At 32.6% G+C, this 11,638-nt stretch overlaps 1 pseudogene; it reads right to left on the bottom strand.

Annotated features, from left to right (window-relative positions):
* Positions 1–4,478: 4,478 nt before the first annotated feature.
* On the bottom strand, positions 4,479–4,597 carry LOC112479832 (annotated as a pseudogene).
* Positions 4,598–11,638: the final 7,041 nt, after the last annotated feature.

Below are 11,638 nucleotides of genomic sequence, written 5' to 3'. Positions count from 1 at the left end.
TAATTTGTCTTTCTTATAGATTTTCACAAAGTAAAAGTTGAAAGAGAGATAAAGATTTTTCAGAACTTTTTTCTCTACAATCAATTCAAGTTTATTAAACTTTAATGCAGTTCAATTACCATTATGTTTACAGCATTATTTTTTATGTCTGAATTCTTAGGCCCTTTTGGATATCACCTCACTAATGAAATATGTTTACTGTAGTCACATGTTCTTCCCTAACCAGTGCAAAACAAAACCCTCTATGCTGTACTATCATTATAATCAGAATAATTCTCATTTCCTCTGGGAGAAAAAAAGCTCTTCTCAATGTTATGTTCTCCACTGAGGATCATACTAAAACCTTGACATTCCTAAATTATGAGAAAAGGTATATTTTAGTGAATATGATTTTGTGATTCCACTAATTTACTATTGGCAAAAAAGTGGGGAAGGGCAAATTTTAAAGTCAATAGCTAATCTACCTTAAACTATCTATCAGCTAAATTACAATTAGTTAGGATTGTTTTCCACATTGCTGACATAGGGAAGGAAGAAACTGTCCCCTTCTAGTTTCTTTTGGCTCGTCTAACAATAAAATCAACATGAGACAGATCAATAAGAAAACAGTAACTAAATTTAATTACATACATACATATAGGATCCCTACCTACATGAGTGGTTCAGGGACAGAAAGTTAAAATGAGAGATGTATATATGGCACTTTTAGGTAAGGAAGAAGTAGGGAATCTTGGGGCTTCAGAAGGGAGAAAGGTCATTCACAGGATGATAAGAAGAGCAGATGTTCACTAATTAGATGTTTGGCTTTGCCATATAGATAGGTCGTAGAAAGCTATTTCTAGCAATAACTCTTATTATGGATAAGGCCCCGATTTAAATTCTTTAAGAGAGAGGCAAAAGTTTCTCTGGAGCCCACAGGGTCTTGATTGCCTTCAACTTAGTATTATCCACATGCCAAAATGGTACATCTTGAAGAGGCCTGTTCTGAACCCTTTCACTGATAAAAATGGTACAAATGTGTGTGTATGTATTCAAGCAATTAAAAAAAAATTTTTTCTAAGTAAATACTGTCCATAGTATTTAAAAGTAAAAATAAATTTACTGGCTTAATTTTTAGTTAATTTGGAATTAAATAGTCATATTGGATAATGTTTGATCTAAGTTGCTAGTGAATTCTGTAATCAAGATGAAATTATATGCAGTTGCCTGTGATCATTTGAAACAGCATTTCAAGGGTCCTGAAAGAATGAATTAGCCTACTTCAAACACTCAGAATATGATCATCTTTAATCATCATATAAGCTAACCCAGTTCTATCTAAAGAATTATTGAATTGCCTGAATTACTGATAAAAATATATTGTAAAAAGAAGAGTTGCCTCTTGTTTTTCTAAACCACTTTCCCTCAACCATCTAATGTTAAGTCACTTGAGAGGGTAAGAATTAACTACACCAATTATCAAATTCAGTACCGTAATTATACAGAAAGGTGACGTGACTTCTCCAAGAGCACACAACAGGTTAGTGACAAAGCTAAAAAATCTTTCATGTCTCAATCTAATGAAAACAATGTTCTATGTAATAGTTTCCTTTAAATTACTAAAAAGGAAAGAAAAAGAGAAGGAAGCTGTGACTTCACATTTTTCAAATTTATTCTGCTTAAATTTAAATCCTTTACAAATTAAAAAAAAAAATCTCTATCATTATCTGGTCACTTCCCTCTATTTCTGATAAATACTCCAGAATTATTACTTCGTGAATAAATTTGAAGTCTAATTCTTTGTTACTCTTTTTTTTTTTTTTGAACATTCTAGACAGATGGAAGCTTGTCATATTTAAAAAGATCCAAGTCATAACATTCTTAATTTGGAACTCTCTGAATTAACTCAGATTTGAAATCTTAATTAGCCTTAAAGAATATAGTTACATGTGTATAAAGTTTCCCTAATAAAATGGTTGATTAAATGTGACTAGATTTTTGAAGTTATGAAGATGACAATTTTTATATATCCCTAATTTTTCAAATATTCCAAATTGTTTTTGAGAAATATAGTTACTAAAAAACTAAAATGACAATTGTCTTTAAATGTTAGAGTACTTACTTTCATTAAAAATTTGTTTTTTTTCTGAAGAATAATTTTAGACTAAGGACAGTGTTTTATTTAAATTATAAGAGAAATTTGAATGTTTATTTTTAAATTTTGTCTGCATGTGATGTTTATATATGACACAAGATTTTGATATATAGATTATTTGACCTTAATATATTCATCTGTAGTTGAATTTAATGATTATATGTTATAAAAATCGAAGTCCAGTTTGAACTTTTTACATATTCATTTAACCACAATACAATGCACTTCAAATATATTTATAGTAAATGATTTTAGAGTTAATCTCAATAATCTTAAGAGCCACAAGCACTCCTCTTTGAAAACATACTCATTACCTATTTCATTCATGTCATTCTAGTGTGAGTTTTGATTTTAGTTTGCTTGTCTAGCCATGTCTTACCTAAACAAGAGCTTAATTTGATATTTTAATAGCTTAATTATGACCTTGCCAGCAATTTCTGTGTTGACATGTTTTTAAAATTCGATGAACTGAATTGAAATATGTACCTCATATATTGTAATGTTCTCTTGTATTTCTCTGTATTAATGTTTTCTTGACTCTTTAACATTTTGATGTAAAGCATTATTGAGATATAGAGGTGACTATCCTGAGAACACGTTTTGTTCTCCTTTATTATTCTTGAGTAGGAGGAGTGCATATCAAAGTCAGACTCTGACTTCAGCCGCCCTCAGTCATCTCCTCCTGTGCTGCCTTCTCTCATTTTCTCCCACACATTTTTCTTCTAAATTAAATTGTCCATTAGCACTATTACAACCTTTGGATTCTTTGTTTTTTTCCACAACATTTATATGAATTTCCTCTTTTATCAGCAAAATTTTGACAGTTAAAAACATATTTTGAAAGCTATATAAGCATTTTCTAAAACAAAGCCTGACTTTAATGCAGTGTGTGTGTGTGTGTGTGTGTGTGTGTGTGTGTTTTGCACAAGGGGAAGATATTCCTTGAAAGCCAGATTTGCCCAAATGCTTCTCTCATTTTTCAATACATAACTTCCAATTTTGTACAGAATAGAAAATTTCTTTTAACTTAGGAATGGTGAATATGATTTTAAATATGTGTAGTTAAGGCTGTTTTTCAAGTGTCGATATTTCACACTTTAGTTTATGACAGTTGAAAATTAGTTAATTGAATAATATAAGTGCCTGAGGGCATCTTCAACAAACACAAAGAAAAAGAAATAAAACAAAGGTGGAATAAAAGAGGAAATGCATCTTTTAAGGACATGTTATAAATGCATGATTTTAACACTATTGTATATAGTAAAACATAAAAAGATGCCAGAAAGACTTTTATTATTATTTTTTTTACTATCTTTTTAAGAAGTCTGGGGGAACAAGAAACTTATTTAATGCTTATTGTGTATATACTAAAGAACCTTTCTGGTTGTCCATTTCCCTGATTTGGGAAGACAAATCCTCTATATGCTGTATCTTCATAAAGAGAGAAGGTTATTAACATGTACTGCTGCTTTTAGAGTTGTTTACACATCATTTGATCATGAGATTTAGTTTTATCTAAAATATTAGCTATTCTTTGAGAACTTATGACCTATGTGTTCTTTACTGAATACTTTTTATTATTTTCTAACTCTTAAATTTCTCTTGTGTCAAGAAAATAAAATCGAAAATTGAAGCTGAAAGCTTGTTAGTATTGTTTTACAAATGTTGATTGAACGTTTGGCTCAAGTTAAGGGTAAGGAGTTCTTTATTGATTATGACTCATTGCAGCTAAATTAGGGAAATCTTTTAAAATGATTATATAATGTACTCTATTAAAGCATATTTGAGTCATTTTATTATTTCATACTAATTGAAAGATAGTTTACTATTTTATTTTAGCACATGTTAATACAAAATTTGTGAATGACCCAGTGAGAAAAAATATCAAAGTGATGGAAAATTTAGATGAAGAGGCAATGGCAGAGTTACATACTGAATTCCATTTTAAAAAGTTATTTTTTACTGGCAATTTGCACCTAGCATTGGTTAGAAACCTTTGTTAAAGCTACCTATATACATTACACAGGAAAAGATTGTTCCAAACTAAAACAGGAAAGAGAGAGTGCTTAAGAGCACTTACTTTCTATTTGCATTACTATAAAAAAGTATTTTCTTTTACTTTATTGTTTCTTGTATTCCACCTCAAAACAAATTATTACTGTTAATTTGAAAGATCAGAGATGGCAGCTTAAACCAAAATTTACAACTGTTTAGTATCTAAATTAGTAAAAACTAAAGTTTGTTATTAATTTTTTCTTTTTTCCTTAGGTGAGGCAACCCTTGGTTGACCTCACAGATTGCAAGGACCTTGTCAGTTTACAATCCCTTTATTTTTCATTTTTTAAGCCTACAGCACCTGGTCTTCCTAGGTGGTCTCCCATCCAAGTACTAACCAGGCCCGGCCCTGCTTAGCTTCTGAGATTAGATGGGATTGGGCTTGTTCAGGGCGTCATGGCCATAGACTAAAAAAATTATAGCTACATTCATTTGGGAAGATTTCATGAAGAATAATGATTGTAAGCTCTGTCTAATTAAAAATTTGGGCAGGCAATTAGAATTTTGTTTGTGATACAAGAAATCGATAATTACTTTTATAATTTTTCATGCATCAAGGAGAATTTTTCACCTTACATTGTGGGTCTTGAAATACCAGTTCCTAGAATGATGACATCATTTAGAGAATTTTAAAAAATCAGCCATACTTACCTATGAGAGTACTGCATTTATTCAATTACATAGAAAGATACTGTATTTTTTCTTTTTTGATCTCCCAAAGGAAAACATAAGACCAGAAACCATAACACAATTGACTGTAAAATGATTGGTTATAAGACCTAATTTCCTTAATAATTGTAGGAATTTGGACCTGCATGTGATGGTACAAAAGGATCTTTGAACTAGCATTTGCTTTGCTTCTGCTACAGCCTAAAATCACACTCTAATATGCAGTTGACTCATTGCAGTGCCCCATAAAGATTGTAGTCTGTGTCATGTGACAAGATAAATTAAGAGTTGTATTGTTTTAAAATGGAAAGGTGGGTCTACAGCTACCCTGAACGTGCCTGATCGCTTCTGATCTCAGAAGCTAAGCAGGGTCGGGTGACCACCTTGGACTACCAGGTGCTGTAGGCAAAAATAAATAAATAAATAAATAAATAAATAAATAAATAAATAAATAAATATAAATACAAAACGAAATAATAATAAATAAATAAATAAATTAAAAAAATAAAATGGAAAGGTGGGATATATAAGAAAGCATATGTAAATTTTTATAACATCTCTTGGAGTTTTGTTCCTAAAATGTCTCTAGGTTTTTCACTTGTATCCTCGGAGGTCTAATGTTTAAGCATTTGTGACTTATCACTGAGAGACAAAAGCATATATTAAGAAAGTGAGAAAGCCTTGTTACCATTTTATAGATGTTGTGTTCATTATCAGACATTTTATTTTACTTTAATATGGAAGGACTCACAGCTCTGTGCTTGTTTTCTAAGAGAAACAAAAATAAAAAAGAAAGGACTGCTATGGCTTCTTCCTGAGTTACTTCTAAAATGAAATTAATATTCAATTTTGCAATTTGGTCCTGCCTTAGAGTGCTTTTTTCTTTACTATGTAAAAATATAGGCATTCAAATTGAAACAAGTGTTTCAAATGACAGTATCAGTCTTAAAAAAAGTTAGTCTGGCATAACTTTTGAAAAAGTAAAAAAATTTTAAAGTTCACAGTGGTATTTTGTACTCAAAAGATAATATTTGAATTATAAAAACTTGATGGGAGTTTGGTTGCATGATCATACACATTCATTAACCTATGAGCTCAGCATCACTGATTTAAGAGTCACTGTGGTCAGGTAGATTTGCCTTTTCTGTAACTACAGGTTGCACTTTCCTCTTGCTCACCTGGCAGCCATCTCACCAATATTTAGACCTAGACAGTGAGAATGCATCAGCTCAAGTCCAGGAGCCCTGACAGAAAAATCTTACAGTTCTTTCACTATGACATAGCAGCATATTTGTGCATAGGGAGAATAACAGACTTTTATTATATAAAAGGAGTACCCTTATTCTACTGTCTAACACTACTGATTGACTTTAGTGTTTTATATTATTAGGAACAAATCATCAAAACCTTAAATTGCCCAGCAAACTAAGAAGTAAACAAAATTTCTATGCCTTCAGAAAAATAATAACAGCTTCTGAAATAGATAAGTGAAATTTTAGCAAAGAGATTCCTGAATATTTTAAACTCTGAGCGCTGCATTTGCTGTTTTTATGTAGCGAGTGGATAAGCACAGTGCGTGCTTTTATTTAGTCATTCAGAATTATTTATAGAGCCTCTAATATGTACTCAAATTGTGCTAGATGTTAGGAATATATCTATGACAAGAAAAAGTCAACTGCTTTAACAAAAAAAAGAAAAAAGTAATATATACTAAAGAAAATTGAGAACAAATGAAAATATCTACTCATTTACCAGCAAATGAAAAGCTTAGGAGTAACAAATAGGCAAAAAGAATAGCTGCAAGGACATTCTCGAGAGGACAGAAATGTGTTATTCACCCTCCAACTTCAGAAAAGCAATATTCTGCAACTGTCAAAGTGTTCACTATGGCCAAATACTAAGTGGAAAGTGAAACCGAACGAGAATTATTTAAGTGAAGTTAGAACAGAATGCCAAAAGAATATTTAATTAGAGGCCAATAGTCCACAGGGTTCTACATGCCTGTAAATAATGTTTCCATAGAAATTTTTTCTTAATGATAGTTTGGAAAACTTACCTCTTTTTTGATTTATCTATGGGAGCAGCTTGTTGAATCCCTCTATGATGGATAAAACCACGAGCTTTACTGCCATGGTTTACATTCACCACATGCCAGTAGGCATTCATAAGGTATCACTGGAAAGTGTCAGTCAATAATCAGGTTGCAAATGAGATTGTATGAAAAGTGTGTTGGGAGTTCCTTCTAACCTCTGTCTCTTTCACTGCATCTGTGACTTCAAAGAGATTACTGTTCTCATTGAAAAAATAATTGGCAGTGAACTATTACAGCTTATTTTAAAATGAATGTTCTGTAGCCAACTAAAGTAAACATGGAAAATGTAAAAATTATAGGATTTAAAAATTACCTCTTAATGCATTTTTATATACATTTTGTAATGTCTCCTGTGATTGTAAAATAAAAACATTCACATTATTGAAAATGTGATAAAATAGAGACATATAGAGGTGACATCAATTTGAATTCCAGGACATAGAGATTGTCATTGTGAATATTTTGGAGAGTTGACTTTCAAATCTTGACAAGCACATACAAACACTAATTCACTTACAAACACACTTTGCATCCATCTGCTAAGTGAGATTCATCTGGGAACACCTGATTTTCCAATCTTAGCTCACTTTGCTTTTCCATTTCCCATTATCACTGGCAGTATTGAGGTCCCCGAGGCCAATGTTCTTGAGATGGTGTTTTTGTGTTCCTTTTCCTTTATCTTATATATCTACTATGTTGTTAAATTTTGTCGCTTTTAACATCTAGAAATTTTCAATCATCCAAAAAAATGGAGAGAAGGGTACAGTTCCTTCCAATACTTCACGTGTTTATGTATTTTAAGGAAAACCTCAGACATTATATTTTTGTACTCATAAATATTGACACCTCAGATATAAACCTATCAAAAGATTTTTTAAATTATAGTTCCATACCTTAACTATATTTAACAATAAAATATATAATTTGTTAATATTAAATCCATAATTTTCCCATTATTTTCAAAATGTTTGTCAACAGTTGGTTTGTTTGAATCTTGTTCCAAACAAGGTGCAAGCCATGCATTTGATTAGTATGACCTTTCCTTTATGTTTTTTACATTATAGTTGAGCATTAACTATGAGAGATCCTTTCAAACCAACAATGAGTTTCCTCGCCACAGAATGAGAATCACAGCTGGCAGTGCCCAAACAGAGGCTGAGTGAGCATCTATCAGAGGTTTTGCAGAGGGAATTCATATGTTGGTTGTTTTAAAAGTTCCTCCCAACTCTAAGACTGTTGTTCCTAGAAATAAAGTAATCATGAGTGCGGTCTTCCGGTTACTCTGGTGAACACTTTGGACTCCACACGGGCAGAGAGCCAGTTCCTCTTCAGCTACTTCTCTCACCAGCCAGCATCAGTGGTGGGAAATGGGGAAGACTCAGATTATAGTTCTTTCAGAATCCAGCACTGGGCGGAATGCCTCTTTTCTCCTCAAAATGAGTGGGGCAATGAAGATGATTATGCAAGCATTATAAGTAACACATCTTTACAAGCTTTGTTTTAACATAAATATGGCATTTCCCCCCTTTATTCATACCATAATCCTTGTTATGTATGGTCTAATTACTAAAATAACTACTTGTTTTCTTCTGGTCTCTTGAAGTAGTTATTCAACATTTGGCTATATTTCTGTTTTTTAAAATACTGACTCATTATTTTCTCTAAGTTGCTGGGCCTCTCTTTTCTTTATGATTAATGCCAAGTTTTTATTGTTGAATTTTTAAAGACCCATGAGAGTGGCCTCTCAATGAGTAAAGAAGTTGCTTCTCTTTCCATATCAGGATCAGTGTGTCCTCCATAATAAATTGTATAGATTCTGAAGCAAACAGCTCGAAGCAACATGTATGACCTCAAGCAATTCCTTTAGCCTCCTTAACTCCCTTTTTTATAGTTATTTCTAAAATGAGAATAAAATTTAACTTATAGAATTATCATTAGGAAGAGAGTAAAACACTTCGCACACTGCTTTGCAGACAATGAGTTCTTTTTTACCAGTGTCAGTTGCCTTTCTTCACCAACGTGCTCCTTTTATTTACTATACCTATAGTTATTTTAATTGGGCGTGCCATTCATTTTGAGCCTTATATACATTCTATACATATTTTTATTAGTTGTCTCTCTTTAAAGTTCACCAATGAAGCAAATTAGGCTGAAACTAATAGTGAATTTATTATAAAATTGCAACTTGAAAATAGCATGTGCTGAATATTTGGGAAAGCCAGAAAAACTAAATTCCTGCCTTCTCTTGTAAAAGATTAAGTGTAAACAGAGAAATTTTTCATAGCGATAAAAGAAAAAATGACACCGAACCTTAACATTTATGTAACGAAGCATGGCTATGATAAGCAGTGACAGTTTGAACACTGAATCTATCATAGTGACAACGTGGTTACCACATTTCAGCTGCATCTGTAGTGGTTTTCTCATTCAGTAAAGACTACAATTATTTTTTAATTGCACTTCACTTTGGTGTTTCTGCTGTGCTCTCGTGCCTTGTTTCTCAAGGTATCTCCCTTTACGATGAGCTGGTTTAAAGAGTTTTCACAAAAACAGGAGCCATGAGCAGGTGATCTGTGCTATAGAAGTGGTTTCTAGCAACAAAAGAACTTTGTGGACATTTCAAACAATCCAAAGTACATAAAATTATATCTTCATTTAAGAGTTAAGAACTCTTTAGGAAATAAAACTTTTCTGAGATCACAGCATGGGAGCTTTTAGTGTTGCTATTTTCTTTACCAATCACACTTTTCCCCATCATCTTGCAATTTTTGCCCTCTGTGCTTGCTTTGGTGGGTTATATATTTTCTGGTGGAGCAAAGTCATTTCATTTCATCATCATAGACAACCATTCATTTATACCCCAAGCTGCTCGAAGAGGTATTATATAAATATTTGATTAAAATAATGGCTTCTGGCTTTCAAGAGAACAGGCATAAAAGTCATAGCCCCATTTATAAACCACGCTGACTTTGTCTAATAAAACAACAGTATCTATAAGAGCCTGGCAAGTTAAAAGCAAGCTCAATAACTTCAACTATTTTCTGAATTCTTCTTACTTTTGCTTTTTTGCCTTATCCTTTAGATATAAATTTTCATGCATTCACCTAATTTGTAGATGCCTATAATATACATAATTCTAAACTAATTACTTTGGGGAAGATACCTTATTTTGCAGCTGTGGTCTAAGAAATTTGCAGTCTAGATGGAGAAAAAGGAATAAAGCATAAAATGTTAGATATTGAAATTAAAACAAGGCTATAACTCTCAATCCTTAGCCACCTTCAGCTTCATAATAAAACACTTATGAAAACAAAAATATCGAAAAAGAAGAGAGATGAAAAACAAATATCTATTAATACAGTCTAGAAGAAATTTCCATGACTTGAAAGATTATTGTAACTGAATTGAGAACATAATCCAAGTCTACTCATATGTATACTGCTGGAAACGGAACATGCCTCTTAATATGAAGAAAGATCATGTGGACTTTTCTTCATCCTCTTATCTCCCAGTTCAGAAATGAAAGCTTTGACCGAAGAGAATGACGGACAACCATCTCTTTACTTTATTGGTGCTGGTTTTATAAACAGCCAGAGTGCTACTCTCATCTTTTATACTCATTTGTAATTAAAGTTCTAGAAAACAATTGCCAGTAGGCAGGGAATAGGGTAAAACTTACACTGCCCTACCCTATTTGTAGAAAAAGTATGTACAGAGAGAGGAAATACAATAGCAGCTCGTATAAAAATTATAGTTTATCATATAACTCCCTATGTTAAAAAGCAAAGGGGGCAGTTGAATAAGCCTATGACAGCCCCATCTGAGGCTAACAAAGACTTATCTCAAGATCTCTGGACACTGAGATTTGTTTCAGGAAAGTGGACCTAGTTATCTGAAGTGGGAAAAAAAAAGCGAGAATAAGGACAATCCACACACCTTACTGACTAGTAATGACTGGGTATCTTTCTTGCTTCTTCACCTAGAGCTATAGGCTCAGAAGGCAGGCAGTTTTCTTCTATGTTATCTCAGCTGCAGTTTAACTGAAGGTGACTTGTTGGTTTTTCCTGAATAATTTGCATCTCCCTCTTTTTAGTCTCCATTGTCAATTTCTTTTCTGTTCTTTAAATGATCACTAAGCTAATAATATATATTTTAGTTTTCTTCATTATAAGACTTTAACTGCAAATTACCAGCTACTGAAATAAAGTCTTCAGTAAAACGTGCAGAATTTAGCTATGTTACATTTTAAGTGCTCACTTGCAGATCCGGCTTTTAAAAAAACTGACATAATATATAATCTACATTTTTATGGCCCCTAATGTCAAAATAGACCTATAAAGACTTTTCCCTTACAACACAACCTTTCCCTCAGGCCACCCTGCTGAGGAAAAGCTATAAGGGAAGCTTTAGCAATGCATCCCTGAAGCTGTTTCAGCCTGCTAACAGCCAAAGCATTGAACAGTGTCTGATATTTGACCAAGCCACCACAGGCCTTTTCCAAGGACTGAGGGAGACTATAAACCACCTATAGACAAAGCTACTGTAAGCTCTAGTCACTCACCAAATTCAGAATACTGTGTGACCAGTTACATAGTTAAAATCCCACTTGGGTAATATGAGCCTCAAAAAGTCACCAAAGCGAATTGCCTTGGCAACATAAAGGTCTGCACAATTTAATCCTACCAGTA

This window comes from Pteropus alecto, unplaced genomic scaffold (assembly GCF_000325575.1).
Source record: "Pteropus alecto unplaced genomic scaffold, ASM32557v1 scaffold21, whole genome shotgun sequence".
In the NCBI taxonomy this organism is placed as follows: domain Eukaryota; kingdom Metazoa; phylum Chordata; class Mammalia; order Chiroptera; family Pteropodidae; genus Pteropus; species Pteropus alecto.
This window is presented reverse-complemented; position numbering and strand designations above follow the sequence as displayed.